We start from the raw sequence: 20250 nt of genomic DNA, 5'->3' as shown, positions 1-20250 counted from the left end.
GAGTACTTAGTGCTTAACCTTTCCATGTCCTTTTTTTTTTTTTAACATACACAAAAGTAAGCAGAAAGAATACTCAGAAAATCAACACTTATCAGTTGTTACTTGAATAAAATTGTCCTTAAACATATTTTCCATACTTCTCTTAGCTGGAAAAAAAGTTGTCTGACCTCCAAGGTTTAGTGTAGCTTTGATTTCCAAAAAAGAGGGATAAATTATGCAGAATTTGATGCAAGAATTATAGAATTGCAGGTAATGTTGTCCTAATCTCCCTGGATTCTGCAGGAGCAAAACAATTCACACAACTCTGAATATCAAGTTATGACAAAAAAAATAAGTCATGGTGGCATCCTGTTCCAGAGCTGCCGGAGGTGGATACCAGTTGGATATTACTGACTTGAAACCTCATGAGTACGAATTCAGGTAGGGAAGAAACCCGCGGGAGCCCTAGCCGACCCATTTGAGATGGATGGAGGCAGAGAAAAGACTCTTAGATTATGACACTGTTTGGAATTAAAAAAAAAAAAATCCCGCCAGAGAACTGCTGGAGAACTACAGTCCTGAGAAACCTCTCCCAGAGGAGTGAATTAAAGATCAAAACCTACACCAGAAACCATGAAAACTTCAGAAGAACAAGTTGGACATACTCTGCAGGATATAGGCATGGGCAAAAACTTACTAAAAAAAAAAAAAAAAAAAAAAAAAAAAACAATGCAAAAGAAGTCAAGACCAAAAGAAACAAATGGGACTACACTAAGCTAAGACATTTCTACACAGCAAAGGAAACAATCAACAAAGTAAAAAAGAAACCAACAGAATGGGAGATCTTTGAACGCTACACAGAAGACACAGGGCTAATTTCCAGAATATACAAGGAGCGCCATAACAACATCAAATCAAACAAATCAGTCAAGAAATGAGCAGAGGGAGAATCGAGATGGTAGAAGTGGGAAAGGACATAAATAAACGGACAGAGAAACATTAACGGGTATGAAGCAGAGACAGCACATTCCAGGAAATAGGAGAGGACAGAATGACAGCAGAGGGGTACCTGGAGACTACAGACACAGGAAAGCAGCAAAAACAACAGTGTGCTGTTGCACTTACTGAAATCCCAGCAGCATTCAGCAAACGGTGATCTGAACTGCACCAGCAGCCAGAACTCCACCAGCAACAAGGTGGGAAGGGACTTTCACTGGGAACTTGGGAGGTGAACCCAGACAAAGAACTGCTACTCCTGCTGGTCTGTTTGATTTTTGACCAGTGCGGCAGATCCCGGATGGACAATGAGGGAACAGGGTGGACTTCACAGCCAAGTCCACCTCCTAGAGCCAAATCAAGGAGGCTAGGGTAATGGGGCAGGGTTGCACATGCACTGAGCTGGGAATGAACTCATTTCTGACTCAGTGAACTGCAACAGCGTGACACTCTACAACTTCCTCCCAAAACAAGTCCAGGTAGCCCTCAGACCTGACAGCCAGCAGATCAAGAACTCTAGTAGGGGCATGTCAGGCACCATTTTGTACAGTGTAACAAATGTTTTAGGACTCCAGAGACAACAGTGACAACAGCTGCACATGTGCTGAGCTCGTGAGAACTCACTGAGCTCAGTTCATTGCACTGGTCCCACAGGAAAATAATACCAACTATGGCATCACACAGGTCAAAATAGGTCTGTGTGGCCCTCAGACCTAACGGCCAACAGGTTCCTACAAGATTACCACCAACAACAACCTAGCTATATATAGGACACCTGGTGTCTCCCTAATCCTGGAAACTGCTCCAACCAGAAGTGGGAGAAAGGTTGCAGAGACAATGGTGCAGCCTCAGCATGGTATCACAGGAGGTGGAGTGTGGTGAGCCAGAAGCTGGGGTGATAGAGACCATGGTGGAAATCTAACATAAGAACCCAGAGCTGGAACTTGCTGGAGGGAATGGCACAAATAACTGCAAACAAAGAGCTGTGTACCAACTGCAATAAGTATAATTGAACAGTAGATCTGAACATGACACAGCTTTAAAAACCTGCCCCAAGGAGAACACTCTGCTAACCAGAAGTACAATGACTAATAGCAAAAGATGAGACAAAGTCAAAATGAATATTACTGAAGACGCCCCCGCAAAGGATCAAAACCCTTTGCCAATCTCAGAGTTCACTGAGGAAGACATCAAGAAAACAGGAGATACAGAATTCAAAACACTTGTAATAAAGCTTCTTATGAACAACAACAAGCACGTAAAACAGGTGTTCAAGGAATGCAAGGACTATGTCACATTGGAAATAAATCAAATAAAAGCTGATACATTAGAAATGAAGAATACAGTGGAACAAACTCAAAGTACAGTGGAGAGTCTCCAAAATAGAATGAAGCAAGCAGAAGAAAGAATCTCAGAACTGGAAGATATTTCCTGTCACCAGGGAAAAACAAACAAAAAGCTGGAAGCAGAGCTGGATCAGGCCAAAAAAAGTATTCAAGAATGGAAAGACACTATTAAAAGACCAAATATAAGCGCTATGGGAGTCCCAGAAGGTGCAGAGAGAGAAACTGGTTTTACAAATATGTTTAATGACATGATAAGGGAAACTTTCCCTAATCCAGAGAAAGAATTGAGAAAAAACATCCAGGAGGGGCACAGAACTCCCAGCAGGGTTGATCAAAAGTGATCTTCACCAAGACACATGATCATCAAGCTCTCTTCAACCGAAGATAAGGAAAAGATCCTTAAATGTGCATGTAAAAAAAAATCAATTGACATATAAAGGAATGGCAATTAAACTCACAAAAGACCACTCACAGGAAATTCTACAGGCCAGAAGAGAATGGAACAACATGTGCTCACTTCAGCAGCACATATACTAAAATTGGAGAATGGAACGACATATTCCTGATTCTAAAAGAAAAAAATTATCTGCCCAGGATAACATATTTAGCAAAACTTTCCTTTGTCATTGAAAATGAAACAAAATTCTTTCACAGTAAAGAAAAGTTAAAATAATTTGCCTCTTCCAAACATTCCCTACTAATAATGATACTTAAAGATGTTCTCTTAACAGAGAAAAGGAATAGCAACCAACAAAACCAAAGGCAAATATAGAGAACACCCCAATAAAGACAACAGAAGACTAAATCAATGAATAACCCACAGCTAAAATAACAGGACCAAATTACCACCATACATATTAACCCTAAATGTTAATCGCTGAAACTTAATCAAACATACATTAGTAGATTTTAAAAAAAAAACATTTATTTGTTGCCTACAGGAGACACATTTCACCAACAAAAATCAGCAGAAACTATATCACATGAATTTTGATTTTTTTCTTGTTGTTAGTTTCATCTCTTCAAAACATTTTCTTCTGATTAAATTCTGGGCCCCGGCTAAAGTTCTCACCTTGAACGCACCAGCATCCCATATGGGTGGGGGTTCTAATCCTGGCAGCTCCACTTCCCATCCAGCTCCCTGCTTGTGGCCTGGGAAAGCAGTTGAGGACGGCCCAAAACCTTGGGACCCTGCACCCGCGTGGGAGACCCGGAAGAGGTTCCAGGTTCCCGGCTTCGGATCGGCGCTCACTGGCTCGTTGCGGCTCACTTGGGGAGTGAAACATCAGATGGAAGATCTTCCTCTCTGTGTCTCCTCCTCTCTGTATATCTGACTTTGTAATAAAAATAAATAAATCTTTAAAAAAAAATCAATGAATCAAAGAGCTGGGTTCTTGGAGAAAATAAGCAAAATAGATTCTCCATAGGCAACAAATCAAAAAAGGAGGGAGAAGATATGCATCAATAACATCAGAGACAAGAAACAAAATATAACAACAGATACCTCAGACATACATAGAATTGTTACGCACTATTTTAAGTTAATGTATGCAAACAAATCAACAGACCCAGAAGAAATGGAGAGATTTTTGGATGCATACAATCTACTAAAATTGAATCATGAGGGAGTTGATAATCTAAATAGACCTATAACATGGCCTGAAATCAAACTGGTAATTAAATCCCTTTCAACAAATAAAAGTCTTGGGCCAGATGATTCAATGCTGAATTCTATCAAACATTTCAAGACCTCACCCCAATTCTCCACAAGCTTTTGCAAACAATAGAAAGAGGAGCAATCCTCCCAAACTCTTTGTCTGAAGCCAATGTCACCTTAATACCAAAGCCAGATAGAGAAACAACAGAAAAAGAGAACTACAGACCAATAATCCTGATAAGCATAGATGTAAATATCCTCAACAAAATGTTAGCCAATAGGATACAACAGTATATCAAGCAGATCATTCACCTGAACCATGTGGGATTCACCCCTGGCATGCAGTTTCATCATTTGCAAATCAATAATTGTGATACTCCGAATCAACAAATTGAAAAATAAAAACCATATGATCACCTCAATAGATGCAGAGAAGGCATTAGATAAAACCCAACACCATTTCATGCTAAAAACCTTAAGCAAGATAGGCATAGATGGAACATTCTACAACACAATCAAAGCAATTTACCAAAAACCAATGAAAGCATCAAACTAAATGAGGAAAGACTGGAAGCATTTCCCCTAAGATCTGGAACTAGACAAGGATGTCTACTTGCAACTCTGCTATTCAACATAGTATTGGAAGTCCTTGACGGGTCTATTAGCCAAGAAAAACAAATTAAAGAAATTCAAATCATAAATGAGGAAATGAAATTATCTCTTTGGTAGAAAGTCGATTCTCTACAAAGGAGAACCAAAAGACTCAATCAAGAGACTACAAGAAAGAAAGAAAGAAAGAAAGAAAGAAAGAAAGAAAGAAAGAAAGAAAGAAAGAAAGAAAGAAAGAAAGAAAGAGAAAGAAAGAAAGAAAGAAAGAAAGAAAGAAAGAAAGAAAGAAAGAAAGAAAGAAAGAAAGAAAGAAAGAAAGAAAGAAAGGAAGGAAGAAAGAAAGGAAGGAAGGAAGGAAGGAAGAAAGAAAGAAAAAAAAGATCGAGGGAGAATGCAGATTTCATTAGCCAAGCTATTACTGGAATAAATGCAAAGTTTATTCCCTAGAGTAATAAATATTTCACAATCTAAAACAAAAAAAAAGAGAGACTACTGGAGTTCATAACAGACTTTCACAGGATAGCAGGATACAAAACTAATGAATACAAATAGATGGCACTAGTATATACAAAAAATTCCAGGGCTGAAAAATAAGTGTAAGTACAGTCTCCTTTAAAATACTGGAAAGGAATTTTAAATACCTAGGAATTAATCTAACCAAATATGCGGAGGACCTCTATGATGAAAACTACATAACATTTTAAGAAAAACAAAGAAATAGAAGACATTATACAAATTCAAGGTGATCCCAATCAAAATCCCAACAGCATTCTTCTCAGAAACAGGAAAGAACATACAAAGGTGCAACTGGAAAAACAAGAAACCGTGACTAGCCAAAGCTATTCTGAAAAATAAAAATTAAGCTAGAGGAATTTCAATTCCAGACCTCATCATACTACAAGGCAATGATCATCAAAACAGTCTGGTATTGGTATAGAAACAGATAAGAAAATCAATGGAACCAAATAGAAACACCAGAACTGAGCCTACGCATGTATAGCCAACTAATGTATGACAAGAAAACTGAAAACACTCCAGGGACAAAAGCCTGGTCTCTTCAACAAATGTTATTGGAACAACTAGATAGCAGCTTGCATAAGAAACAAGACCCCACACCTGTCACCTTTTATAAGAATCAGCTCTAAATGGATCAAGGACCTAAATTTGCACCCAGAAATCATTCAACTATTAAAAAAGCATAGGAAGCACTCTCCAAGATAAAGGCACTGGGGGAAACTTCTTAGAAAAGTCACCATAAGCATAGGCAAAGCCAAATAAACAAGTGAGACTACATAAAAAAAGTGAAGAAGCAACCAACAGAATGAGAGAAAATTTTTGCACACTACACAAGTGATAGTAGACTAATATCTAGGATTTACAAAGAGCTTCAAAAACCCAGGGAGAATAAAACAAACAACCCAGTGAAGAAACAGACAAAGGAAACAAACAGACATTTTTCAAAACAATAAATTCAAATAACTAACAAACATGAAAAGATGATCAGGCTCCCTAGTCATCAGGGAGATACAAACGAAAACCACATTGAGACTCCACCTAACTCCAGTGAGATTGGCCTACATTCAGAACTCTACTAACCTGCTGGCATGGATGTGTAAGAAAGGTACTCTCTGGTAGGAGTATAAGCTAGTACAACCACTATGGAAGCCATCATGGAGAGTGCTTAGAGAATTCAAATAAACCTGCTGTGTGACCCAGATACCCTGCTCCTGGAAACATACCAAAAGAAATGAAAACTGCATACGAGAAAAGGATCTATAATTCTATATTTATAGCAGTACAAACTACAATAGCATGGACATGGAAACAACCCAGCTGCCCACGCAAAGAGGAGTGGATAAAGAAATTGTGGTACATCTAGTCCATGGAATACTACTCACTCATTAAAAAAGAATGAAATTCTACTATTTGTAACCAAATTGTCCCAACTAGAGACCATTATGATCAGTAACATAAGCCACTGCCAAAAGGATTGTGTTCTGTCTGATATAAGATTACCTTCATGCAAATTATAAGATCGATAACCCTTTCAATACTGTTTTTGCTGCAACTCATGGGTTTTGATAAGCTTGCTTTTAATTTTCATTTCTTCAAAACAGTTTCTTTCCTCTTATTAAATTCTTCACTGACTCATAGATCACACAGTAGCATAATTTTCTACAAGAAGTCTTTTGTTTTCTTTTTCATTTCTTCATCAACATATTGATTATTCAGTAGCATGTTATTTAACACCATGATGCTGTAAATTTTTTAAACTTTATTCCTGTTGTTGATTTTGTTTTATGGCTTTTCATTTAAGGGACTGTGTAGAAATGGCATAATAGAGACTGTCTTATCTATACGTAAAGATACAATGCAGCATGCATCTCTACTTCGAAATCAAAGATGGCTCCCAATGAAACTGTTGGATTTATCTTGACAATATGATGTTGTACTTTCTATCACTGTCTGTGCCCACGATGTCAGGATATACTTCAGTAGCATGATGGTTGACCTATCACTGCTTATGAAGGACTATACTATTGCAATAGGGGGAAATGTTGGGAAGGAGGAATTTAGGGAGAAGGTAACAGAAATCCCACAGCTTATGCAATTTTATTATAAAATTAAAAAAAAAAAAGAAGGAAAAAAGAAAAGAAAGCTAGTTACTTAAATAGCAAAATGTAAAAATAAAATAATTATCACTAAACTTTATACCTCCACAGATTTTTAAATTTTTATGTGACATACATACTTAACATGTTAATAATGTATTGGAATTCCAAACATTTTTTTAATAAAAATTGACTTAAAGCAACTATTTGCTATACTAATGGACTACTGTTGACATGCTTCCATGCAAAGTCTGTGTCCTATGTACTTTGCATCTTATAGATGGATACTTTCATTTCACATTTTGGTATTTTTGAGCCTGTGTTCTTTATATATATATATATATATTTACAATCTTTAAAAAAAGATTCATTTTATTTACTTTAGAGACAGTTACAGAAAAAAATGAGACAGAAAGAGATCCCCCACCCACTGATTCACTTCCAAGATAACTGCGATGGCCAGGGGTGGGCTAGAGAGAAGTCAGAAGCTCCTTTCAGATCTCTCACTTGGGTGCAGTACTTGTGTCCCCACCATCCCTACGACCTGAGTTCCAAGCATCTTGTTTCAGTTTGGCCCAGCAGCCTCAGCTGCTGTTGTAGGCATTTGGGAAGTGAACCAACACATGGATGATGGCTATCGCCGCCCTATAAATATAAATAAAGAAATATTTTTCATTGTTAATCTTCAATTCTCAGCCAGAGGTGTACTATTTCCCAGGCTCCTTATTTTTTCTCCCCTCAGAGTCATATCTGAGAAGTTGTGTGATCAGACCTCATAAACACCAGTGTGTGAAATGGGAAAATCAAAGGGGAAATAAGACAAAATAATATAATAATATCATTAAGCACAGTGACACACATATTCATGAGAGCCCAATGGGATAGTTTGGTCAGCTGACTTTATCAAATAGAATCAGTATCACTTAATTATAATTTCTTAAGTGCCATTTAAAATCTCAGAATTGTGAGATTCTGTGATGCAAAAGGTTTATTTACTGCCTGTAACACTGGTATCCCATATGGACACTGGTTCACATCCTGGCTTCCCCACTTCAAGTTCTCTTGTTGTGTCTGCGAAAGCAGCAGACGATGGCCTGTGTACTTAGGTTCCAGCAACCCATGGACGATTACTAGGCTGCTGGCTTCAGCCTGGCCCAAATGTTTGGCAGAGTGAACCAGCAGAGGGAAGATCTCTGTCTCTGTCTCTCCCTCTCTCTGATACTTTAACATCTGCTCTAAATAATCAACACACTTGATCACAAATGGAATGCTGTTGACTTGTTCGAGACCTAGTCTGCTTGTTTGAATCTTCCAAAACATCCTGGAATGATTGTGACATTAACAATGCAGTAAAGAGAGAAACACAATAGAAACAGTTGTTGGAGTCTTGGGGGAATCAAGGAAACACTATCAAAGAGCCCCTTCCTCAGTGGAATACATGTAAATAAATGGCTGGTTCATTTTGGAGTTTTCGAGATGAATTAGTACAAATAATTAATATTCAATCTTGATAATTGAGAATATGTATTTTAATAATATGTGATGAAATCAAACATACATACTTTAATATATCAAAAATAATAAACAAAAGAGTGGATTAGGCACAAATGAAGAGGACACTGATGACATAAAGGATCAATGACCTAAATGAAGCACAGAGAAGAATAGTCAGAAGTATATGGACACGGAAATCTAAGATGTCTTGATCTTCCACTTCCCAGCCTTCAAAAATTTGGGGGGGAAAATCTATTATTTAAACCTTTCACCACAGATGTTTTCATGGAGCAGTCTAGGTTTAAAGGAAAAACTCAAATCAACAATTTAAAAGAATTAGAACTGCCTTTTCCTACACTCCTAAAGGATAATAGACTGAAAAATGTCCAGTTTCTATGTTTTGCTATATTTACCTAATGGAATCCTAAACCTGTGCTTGTGAAGTGAATGCAGGTATGCCATTCTGATGGGGAGGGGGAAAAGAGGGTGGAGGAAAGGGAGAGAAAGGGAGGAGCCCTGTTCTTACAAAATTGCAACACAGAAAATAAGAGTCAAAAAACTTTTTTTGAAAGTATGTCATTGTGAAAACTAGGAAAAAAAATTTAGGGAAGGAGGAGGGTGGGTGGAGAATACAGGCAAGAGGGAGAATAGGGTAGGAAGTATCACCACGCTTCTAAATCTATATTGTGAAATAGGAGGTATTTGTTCACTTTTATAGAAATAACAAAAGAAAAACTAAACCAAAAGATAGTAGAAGACAGAAATTTTTAGGCTAGAGATAAACAAAATAGAAAAATCAAGAGTGTGGCACTGAAAATATTCACAAAATCACAATCCTTTCCAACTTGAAGAAAATAATTAAGCTAAGCTAACTATGGTGTATCAGGCTAAGCCTCTGTCTGTGGCCCTGGCATCCCATTTGAGCAGCAGCTCAACTCCCAGCTGCATCACTTCCAATCCAGCTCCAGCTGACAGCCTGAGAGAGCAGCAGAAGATGGCTCACGGAACTCTCATGGGAGATCCAGTACATCTCCTGCTGTTTATTACTTCTCAAAGAAACTATCACTAAAAGAAAAGAAAAGATAATCCTCAGTTTCTTATTGGTGTTGAAATATACATTACCTTTCAAGAGATAATGTGACTGTTTTTATAAAAGGTAGATTTACAGAAAGGGAGAGAGTGACAGAAATCTCCATCTGCTGCTTTACTCTTCATTGCAAAGCCATGAGTCTGGCTTCTTCTGGGTATCCCATTTGAATGCAGAGGTCCACAAACTATTTTTTCTAATGAATACTTCTTTTGCTGGGGTAGGCTCAATGGGCTAATCCTCCACCTCGTACTGCATGCATCCCACATGGGTGTTAGTTCTAGTCCAGGCTGCTTCACCTCCTATATAGCTCCCTGTTTTGACCTGGAAAAGCAGTGGAGGATGGCTCAAATCCTTGAGCCCCTGCATCCACATGGGAGACCCTGAAAAAGCTCCTAGTTCTTGACCTCAGATCAGCCCAGCTCTAGCCAATGTAGTCATTTGAATTGAACCAGCAAATGAAAGATCTCTGTCTCCCTCTCTCTGTAACATTGTCTTTCAATAAAAACTTGAAAAAAGAAAGAATAGGCATCTTAGCCAACATCACAGAAATAAAAATGATTACAAGAGATATGAATAATTCTATGCCAACAAATTGGATAACACCTAGAAGAACTGAACACATATTGGAAGATTTCTGTCTTTCTCTCTGTAACTCTGCATTTCAAATAAAAATAAATCTTTTAAGAAGGAGGAGGAGGAAAAAAACAGGACATAACTACTTCTGGCTTTCAAGAATCATTTTATCAACAAAGATAGACATAGACTAAAAGTGAAAGGATGAAAAAAGATATTCCATATCCACGGAAAGCATAAAAGAGCAGGACTACCTATTCTAATATCAGACAAAATAGACTTTAGTTTAAAAACTGTTGAAAGAGACAAAGAATTATGTTATGATTAATGGATCAATTTAACAGGAAGATGTGACTGTACCAGATGTATATGCATACTCAATACCAGGATGCATTTATAGGAACGACATACTCCAATGCTTTTCAAACTGATCAAGACAATTAGAAGGAAGGAAATCCTCCTAAAGCATTTAAAATTTCTAATGAATCTAAAGGGAGACATAGACTTTCAATGCAAAAACAATGAGAAACTTCAACACTATCATCAACTGACATATTAGACAGAAAATCAACAAAGAAACAAAACTAAGTTATACTATGAATCAAATGAACCTAATTGATGCTTACAAAATCTTTCATCCCACAGCAACAGAATACACATCCCTTCTATCAGTGCATGGAACTGTACTGAGGAAAGACTGTGTGCTAGGACCTAAAGCTAGCCTCAGTAAGTTTTAAAAAATGAAATCAGACCATGTGTCTTTTCTGACCAAGATGGAGTGAAACTAAAAATTAACTTAAGGAACTTTAGAAAATATATAGCCACATGAAAACCAACCAATAGGCTAATTAATTAACAGTGGATATTAAAGAAATCAAAAGGGAAATAAGTCCTGGAAAAGAATGAATATGATATCAACATATCAAAACTTAAAATCTACAGCAAAAGCAGTATTAAGAGGTAAGTTTATAACAATTAGTTATCTTCCCATCAATGAATTGGGAAGATAGTAACTAAATTATCTAATAATGCATCTCAAGGATCTATAAAGCAACAAACTAAACCTAAAATTACCATGAGTAAACAAATAATTAAAATTGTATTAGAAATATATACAGTTAAGACCAAAAATTATACAAAAGATGAATGAAATGAGCTGATTTAGGAAAAAATAAACAAACTGATACATCACTGGCACAACAAATTAATAAAAATAGGGAGACTAATCAAATTAATTAAGTCAGAGATGGAAATGATCTGTTACAACAGATGCCATGGAAATTACATAATCTTATGGATTTACTACAATAGCCACATGTCAGTTAAATGGAAAATCTAGAAGACTGACAGATTTCTGGACATACATGATCTACCAAAATGAAGCCATGGAGACACAGAATGCCCAAATAGACTAATCACCAAGATCAAGACTGAATCAGTAATAAAACACAGAATCAGGTGACTTCTTGCTGAAATCTACCAAACTTAATAAGAACTACATATTCCAATGCTTTTCAAACTGATCCAGACAATTAGAAGGCAGGAAATCCTCCTAAAACACATTCTGTGAGCCCAGCATCACCTTAATTCCAGAACCAAAAAAAAAAAAAAAAAATAAGAAAAAGAACTACAGACCAATACTCTTGATGAATACAGAAATAAAAATCCTCAAAAATTAGCTAATTGAATGCAATACCATACCAGAAAGATCATTCACCCACCAGACTAAATGGAATTTATGCACAGCATGCAGGGATGCTTCAACATACACAAATCAATAAATATGATACATTACATAAACAAATTGAAAAGTAAAAGCCATATGATTACTTCAAAAGGTGCAGATTAAAACACATTAATCAAATTGGGTATAGAAGGAACTTGCCTCAACACAATCAAGGCAATATATATGAAAGAAACCAAAGCAGGAATTATATTCAATGGGGAAGAGTTGGGAGTATTTCCAGTAAGACACAGAACCAGACAAGGATGTCCACTTTCACCATATCTATTCAAAATAGTTGTGAAAGCTTGAGTCAGAGCAATTGGGCAAGAAAAAATAATCAAAGGGATACAAATTGGAAATATATCTCTTTTCTGATGACGTGATCACACATATACAGAAACCAAAACATTCTCACTAGGAAACTATTGGAACTTAGCGAGTTTGGAAAGTTGTAGTATATAAAATTAATGCACAAAAATTAATAACTTTTGTATACACACAATGCTCTAGTAAGAGCAGTTCAATTTCTAACAGCTACAAAAGTTTAAATATTTTGGAGTCGATCTAACCAAGGCTGTAAACAACCTCTGCAATGAATTTAACAAACATTGAAGAAAGAAGTCAAAGAAGAGACAAAACAACAGAGAACACTACCACGTCTGTGGATAGGAACAATTAATACCTTCAAGATGTCTACAGTACACAAGCAATGCGAACATTCCCAATCAAAACACCAACAATATTCTCAGATCTAGAAAAAACTAATGCTAAAATTCATGTGGAAATACAAAGGTCCTCAAACAGATAAAGTATCTTAAAAGCAAAAGGAAAGCAGAACACATCACTATACTAGATTTCAGGATACACTGCAGAATAGTAATGATCAAAACACCCTGAACTGGCACAAAAACAGACAGGCACTCCAGAAATCTATCCAAGTATCTGTACCCAACTAAGCTTTGAAAATATAAAGTTAAAATAAGCTCCAGGAGACAGTACAGTCTCTTCAACAACAAGTGCTGAGTAAATTGAGTCTCCACATACAAAAATATGAAACAAGATTCTACCCTACATATTATTCAAAAATCAACTTGAAATGAATCAAAGATCTAAATTTATGATCTTACACCATCTAATTATTATACGGAAACATTGAGGGGAAACCATGCAAAAACTGTCGTGGGCAAAGATTTCATGTAAGACACCGGAAGCAAGACAATAAAAGCAAAAACAAATGGGAAAACATTAAGCAATGAGAGTTCTTCATTACAAAGGAAACCCTCAATATAGTGAAGAGATAATGGACAGAATAAGAGAAAATATTTGTAAACTATGCAACTGATAAAGGATTGATAACCAGAACTTATAAATAGCCCCATAAATGTAACAAACAAAACAATCCTGCCCTCACCAACAAATAAATGCAACTGGGAAACCATCATGCTTAGTGAAATATGCTAGTCCCCAAAAGACAAATATCACATATTTTCACTGATATGTGGTAAATAATACACAAAGTGTTTAAAAATATGGTATATATGAACTAGATTGGCATTCTGAGGTTTCATATCTCTTCACACACTTTTTCTATACTCCTGAAGAATAGTAGCAGTTTTTTGGTACAAGACCAAAATCTGGGCAAGTTAATCTTTTGAATTCTGATGCAGTTCATCACATCATGCATGAGTTTCAGTCTCATTTTGCTGTACACTAGGCAGCAAAGGCAAGACCAGATGCAGTGAAAAGCCAGCCAGATTCTGCTTCTCAACTTTTAGCAAAGGAATTTAGCAAAGGAATAAGATGTAATTGGAGCATTTCTCATCTTCACAGGCTGTATACAGGACAAATACACCTTCTAGAGAGGAATATGTACCAACTCTCCTAAATCTCTCTGGAAAAACAAAATTAGAAGGAGAAAAACTGTACTTTGAACAAGTCAGGAGAAGGCTGCTTTGAGGATTCCTATTTTGCAGGGGGAGGTTGAAAAGCTTGAAGTGCTGTGACTGTGGTATTTGATAAACAGCAGAGCAGCAACTAATCCGCACACATGCACTCGCTGGAAGTAATAAGGGTTTCTTTCCTCCACAAGTCAAACATGGAGAGAAGTGAAGGAACTTCTCACTGATCTGGCATCCGTAGATGACTACAGATAAAATCACATGTGCAACTACAGCTACAGATGCCTTCAACCTTCCCAGCAGTCCCTTAAGATCTAGCACTGAGAGCACTGTCTTAGGAGTACAATGCCCCAGAAAGGCTCCACTTGAATGTGCCAAATTAAGAGATCTTGGGCATTGGACACCAAACACCATTTAGAATAGTAATTAAAGAATCACTTTGATGTTTCATCAATGACAAAAGATGAAAGCAGGCCCAGCCAGCCACCCCGTCTTGTGCTATGGTTGCAGGATCCATGTTTCTTCTAAGACAGTGACAAAGGACTCAGGGTGACTAGAGGAGGTGACAAGGCCTTCTTTCCTTCACCAGGACCCTACACATCATCCTTCACTCTCATGCACAATGTCTCTGTATAGCCAGGCACCCTGCATCTGCCCAAATTTACACTTCACCTCCATGGACATTGTGATCACAGCAGTGGCCAGTGGTGCCTCCCTCGGCTCCTAGGAGCAGCTCCTGGACTGTAGTCCCTCCCAGAAGGACCATGCAGCTCCCCAGTGTGGAAAGACAGCAATGGCCAGCAACTAATGCTGGGTTTTCAGCTGTCCCCGCAGGCCCTGTCCCAGCCTAGGTTTCTGAGGAAGGAAAAACACAGGTCCCACATGATCCTTGGGAAGCGAATGTAGGGAAAGGGAATGATGAGGTGGTGGGAGGCGGCGGCAGGTGAGTGCAAAGACGGCATCCCTGTAGCTGCCCAAGCCCATAGCCAAAGACAGGTCAGTGTTGCCTCAGATGCAGCCACAACCGAGGCCGGGCGAGCTTCTTCCCTCTTCTTCCCTCCATCTTCCCAGCCATCCATCAGGCCCTGCTCTGGCCAGGCCCTTCTCACAAGCCTGGGGATACATGATCTGGATGGGCTTTGGCTGCAAGAAGGCCCCTGATGCCCGGGGGCTATTGCAACCTTAACTGTCAGTCCTGGCTGAGTCACAAAAGCAGGGTTTTGTTGCCCAAGGCTACACAGGAATTGCAGGGCATCAAGCACTGGACATTCGTGGGGTGGGGCTCTGTGAGGCAGAATAAGACCCTTGAATGGGAAGGGTAGGCCATTTTTTCTTCAAGGTAAACCCTGTTCAGCTTTTTTGGGGGAAGATATGTTTCGATGTGTGCCTGGTTGGTGGGCTGGGGTTTTGGGGGTAGGCTGGTGGGGATAGAGAGAAAAGGGGCGAAATGTCAAAGAGGGGCCTGAGCTCAGATATTACTCATTTGTCGCTGGTCACCAGGATTCTGGAGTTCACTGTGAGTTTTTGGGTTCGCCAGAGCCAGCTGTGTCAAGCACTACTGCAAGCAGCTGGTCTTTCAGTTACTTAATTTTCCCCCTTCACTTGAGAATATGGAAAGGACTCTTTGCTTGTGTTAGTGTGAAGGCTTTTATTGATAAAGTAGAACTCAAATGCACCAAATGCTTTAGTCTGGAAGATTTTTAAAAAATAACAATTTTGATATGGACACTGGTTTAGTGTAGAATCCTGGAAAGATATTTTAGTGCTCCATCTTCAGTGGCTTGCTACAAGCAAGCTAAAACAGAAACAGTTTTAAATCTGTTTGAGGTTGTATGTATTATGTAGCAAGGGGGCTGCTCAAAATGCAATGTGAGAGTTACAGTCCACTTTTATCCCCAGAGAGGAGTATAGATACAACACACAATCTTGGGTCATTCCACCATCTGCAATATATATAGGCCCCACAAAATGATTCCCGAGGATTTTGGAGACCAATGGGGCTTAGAGAAATGCCAACAGCTAAATACAGCTATTAAAATATAATTCAAAGACACATAGTGATCCAATCAATCTTGCTGAATAAGTTATATAAGTGGGGTAAGAATCTTTTCTTCACATTGTGACTCACAGAATCCTTATTTAACAGGTTATTTGGTAATTTATGTAAAATTTGTGATTTAGAAGAGATAAAAAACTGTGTCTTGGCATGCAAAGTGAAATAATTTTGAAATGAGACCCTGATTTTAAATCTTGACACTAAGGATAACCAGAAGCTTATAAAGAAATACTGGGAAGCATGATCAATTGAAGACTCCAAAAATAGCTTTTCAAGGTAATTTATATGTGATGATTTATAATAAGAAATACAAGATCATGATACAAAGAAATAACTTGTATCTCCATGTACAAAATTAAAATGTAAACTCTAAAGTCTCATTGTGACAATATTTAACTAACACTAGTTTGTCAAGTCCTGTACATGCCATCCTCTGGACATTGTACTTGTCCCTGAGGAGTTTATGCAGAGGTACAAAATACCATGCTTTGATTCCTACTCACTGGTTTTATAAACTTCCTTCTTAAATTTCACTCTCTTCTCATGGCTTAAAAAAAAACAACTTTCTAAAATAAGGGGCCTAACCTGGCAGAGGTGTGAGGAGAAACTCTTCTTGTTCCGCTTATTCAGGCCATTTAACAAGACTCAATGGATGCTACAGGATCTTTGGATATGTAACATTGTATATATCAACTGCATTTCTTAAGCTTTCATTTATTTGTATTTCCCTCTTCCCTCTCCCTCCAGAAAACTTTTATAATCAATGGAATGATCCAAAACTATGAGTTGTGCCTGAATTATGCAGATCAAGCACTGGAAATGATGTTTCCAAATGCCTGGTTTCTTAAATGATCACTGATTATGTTTTCTTATGTTGCACACTCTTCTGCAGACCTATGTGTAGGAATAAACTAAGCACATATACAATTATTTAAGCAAGAATTTTTAGGTTTGTTTTGAGTGAAGACAACATTTTTAAGTGTTCAAATAAAATATTCTGATAAAATCTTAGATGTTATTTTTGTGATGGTTCTAAACAACAGAATTTTGGCCAGTTTCAACACCATTCCCCTCAGGCCAGATGTAAAGAATATAATCAGGGGTATCATGGTGTGTAATGGATAACTCTGGACTCGGGCCCTGCTTTTAATTCTGGCATCCATTGTTTTCTTAGCCGGAGGAGCCACAGCTCTACCCGTAAGACGAGATGGTAAACCCACCCCACATTGGTGAGGATTAAAGGATAGAAAATGTCTAAAACAAGCATTCAATAAAGAGCAGAAAAGGGAAAGAGATGAAAGCAAACAGGTTTTCATTAAATTTATGTCTTTTTTTTAATAAAAATGTAATACATGGTACTTCTTTAAAAATAAAGGAAATAGACTTGTATGAGTACTCTAATGATGACTCCTAATGATCTTTCTGGTAAATACTCTCGAATTAGTGAAATTATCTAAAGAAACTAAAGAATAATAATGCTATGTTTACAATAATAATTTTTGTGTTTGAGCATTCTGGCTTAACCTGCAGGTTCAATGTAAAACAAATGATAATTATTTAATGTTTGATAGCCAGGCAAAAATATATCTGTTGTAGGCTTTTTTTTCCCTATTAAAATACATCCACTCCCATAACCTCCATATTTTCAGGTTTTCTACAACTGTTGACTCTCTACAATAATTACTTTAAAGTGAAATAGTATGAAGATCACTGGTGTCTATCCTAATGTTGTCTTTGAACTTAGATAAAAATGTTTGAAGAAACAAACTTGATTTTCGTAACTTAAGTAGTTTTAATGCTTGAAATATGTTATTATGTTATATATATTGGAAGTACAATTGGTGCCTCCTGCCCTCCACAGCAGTGTATATTGAGTGCAGTATAAAGAGAAAGATAGAGACTCTGTGTAGTTTTTAAAATATAAATATGTAGCTATCATTTTGAATATAAACATATAGCTGCCACTTGTTTCTAAGTGATAATTCATACTGTGGTTATATCAATAATAATGAGCCTGTAAGTCTTCTGACCTTTCATAAATAATGAACACGCACTGCTGACACGTAATTCTGAGTCTTCTTGTACTTACTACTCTTTCTTAAGTGTAAGGAGAAAATATCTAAACTGTTTTCATTATGCTTTTTATTTTATATTCTTACGTAACATGTGATGCACAGAAAAGAATATAGTTTATACACTGAGACATAGAATCCCACAATAAATGAACACCTGTGAACACTGAACTAGAATATTAGGTACTGTATCTGCTTGTGACAACTGACTGTTCTTTACTGAAAATATACCTTAATTTAAAATGTTTATCTCAAAAACAAATATATATATGTCTTTCATATAGAGTAAATAATATCTATTGTTTTGAATGTATTTTGTGTATATCTATATATCTATGAATATTATGTATATAGATCTATCTATGTATATCTATGTATATAGATAGGTACATGTATATACACATATGTATATAGGCCATACATATTTCCTATTTGGTTCTTTCCTTTGTATTTTAAGTTTTCTTGTGTTTTGAAATAGAATAATTTTAAATTATATAAAATTTGTTCATTAAAAATTTGTATTATAATAGGGAAAAAAAATCTCAACCCAGCAACCTAAAAGTAGAGAAAAAGAAACAAGCTAGCAGAATGAAGGAAAAAAATAAAGGTGACAGTGGAGATAAATTAGAAAACAGAAAAAAAATCAACAAAAGTAAATCTTGGTTGTTTGAAAAATAACAAAATTAACAAATCTCTAGCAGAAGAGAAAACTCAAATCATTAGGCGAAAAGAGGATGTCATTGCTCATTTCATAAATATATAAGACAGAAATATAAAAAGATTTATGCCAACAAAGTGGAAACTCTTGATGAAATAGACAGTTCTAGAAAAATAACATATCAAGTTTGAATCATAAAGAACCAGAATAATGAAGCAATCAACTGAGTAATCAAAAACCTTATAAATATTATAAGTTTAGGATCAGATGATTTTACTGGTGAATTATATCAAAGATTTCAAAAGGAATAAACTAAATCAAGGATGAGTGAACACTTCCAAACTTATTTTATGAGGCCAGCATTACCCTGATGCCAAAGGCAAAGACGATATAAGGAAACTGCACATAAAAAAGATAATCACTAATTATCAATACCACTTACATATACTGATACAAAAATACTGAACAAAATACTAGTGAAATCAATTCAAAACACATTAAAAGGCTTGACCAGGACCAAGTATAATTATTCCTGCTATGCAAAGATGGTTCAACACATGAGAATCAATCATTGCAAAACATCGCATTAGCACAATAATGGAAAATCATGGTTATCTTAACTGTTGCAGAAAATGCAGTTGATAAAATTCAAGCACCACCCTTAATAAAGCTCTAAACCCAAACATATAAACTACACATACATGAATATAGTCTCATCAAGGCACCCTAATGCAACTTTTACATAAAAATATACTCAACTCTGCTACCCAAAATGTATATCCCAAGTATGTACAAAGGCATGTTTGCCTTAATTTAAGATGATATGATGTTATGTATAACATGTTATGTTTTGAATGTTAAAAAAAAAAGTATACAATTTAAATTTCCAAAGCCCTGTGTACATAAAATCACCCTATATTCCATTAGCAGAAATACGCACCACACATTCACAGCTCTAGAATGGGAACACAGGCACATTTCCCAAATATATTCAACTGCAACTTCACAAGCTCAAGCATCCTTACATCTACAATTTGCTCATAGATCCAAATATGTCCATAGCCACATTGTCTTCAGTACAAACACACAGCCTTTAGCTTGAGAAATTATAAACAGAATCTTTCCATATCACCAGATTAGATATAACTCACAATATCCAAATGTACCCAAATCTCCCATTTTTCTAAAATATCTACTTAAAAAAGGCACACCCAACTTCTTTCCTAGAAACCATGAGCACTCACTAAACTCCTTTTTCTGTCAAGACACACAAAACAGTAAAATTCATACTATGTCTTGTCAAATGTATACATATTCACATTATCTCAAAATACTCTCAAAATTGTACAGAGCCATTCCTGCATCCCAGCCATTCATACATCATTCATAAATGTACCCTTGACCACTCTGCCCAATATATTCCAGATTCACACAGTCTTCCATATAAACCCAAACCCACCATATTTCCATATTTCTATATTCCC

At 36.7% G+C, this 20250-nt stretch overlaps 1 pseudogene; it reads left to right on the top strand.

Annotated features, from left to right (window-relative positions):
* Positions 1 to 337: 337 nt before the first annotated feature.
* Positions 338 to 14447, top strand: LOC118759904 (methionine adenosyltransferase 2 subunit beta-like; annotated as a pseudogene).
* Positions 14448 to 20250: the final 5803 nt, after the last annotated feature.

This window comes from Ochotona princeps, chromosome 14 (genome assembly GCF_030435755.1).
Source record: "Ochotona princeps isolate mOchPri1 chromosome 14, mOchPri1.hap1, whole genome shotgun sequence".
Classification (NCBI taxonomy): domain Eukaryota; kingdom Metazoa; phylum Chordata; class Mammalia; order Lagomorpha; family Ochotonidae; genus Ochotona; species Ochotona princeps.
The sequence above is the reverse complement of the archived record's forward strand: the minus strand, read 5'-3'. Positions and strand labels throughout refer to the sequence as shown.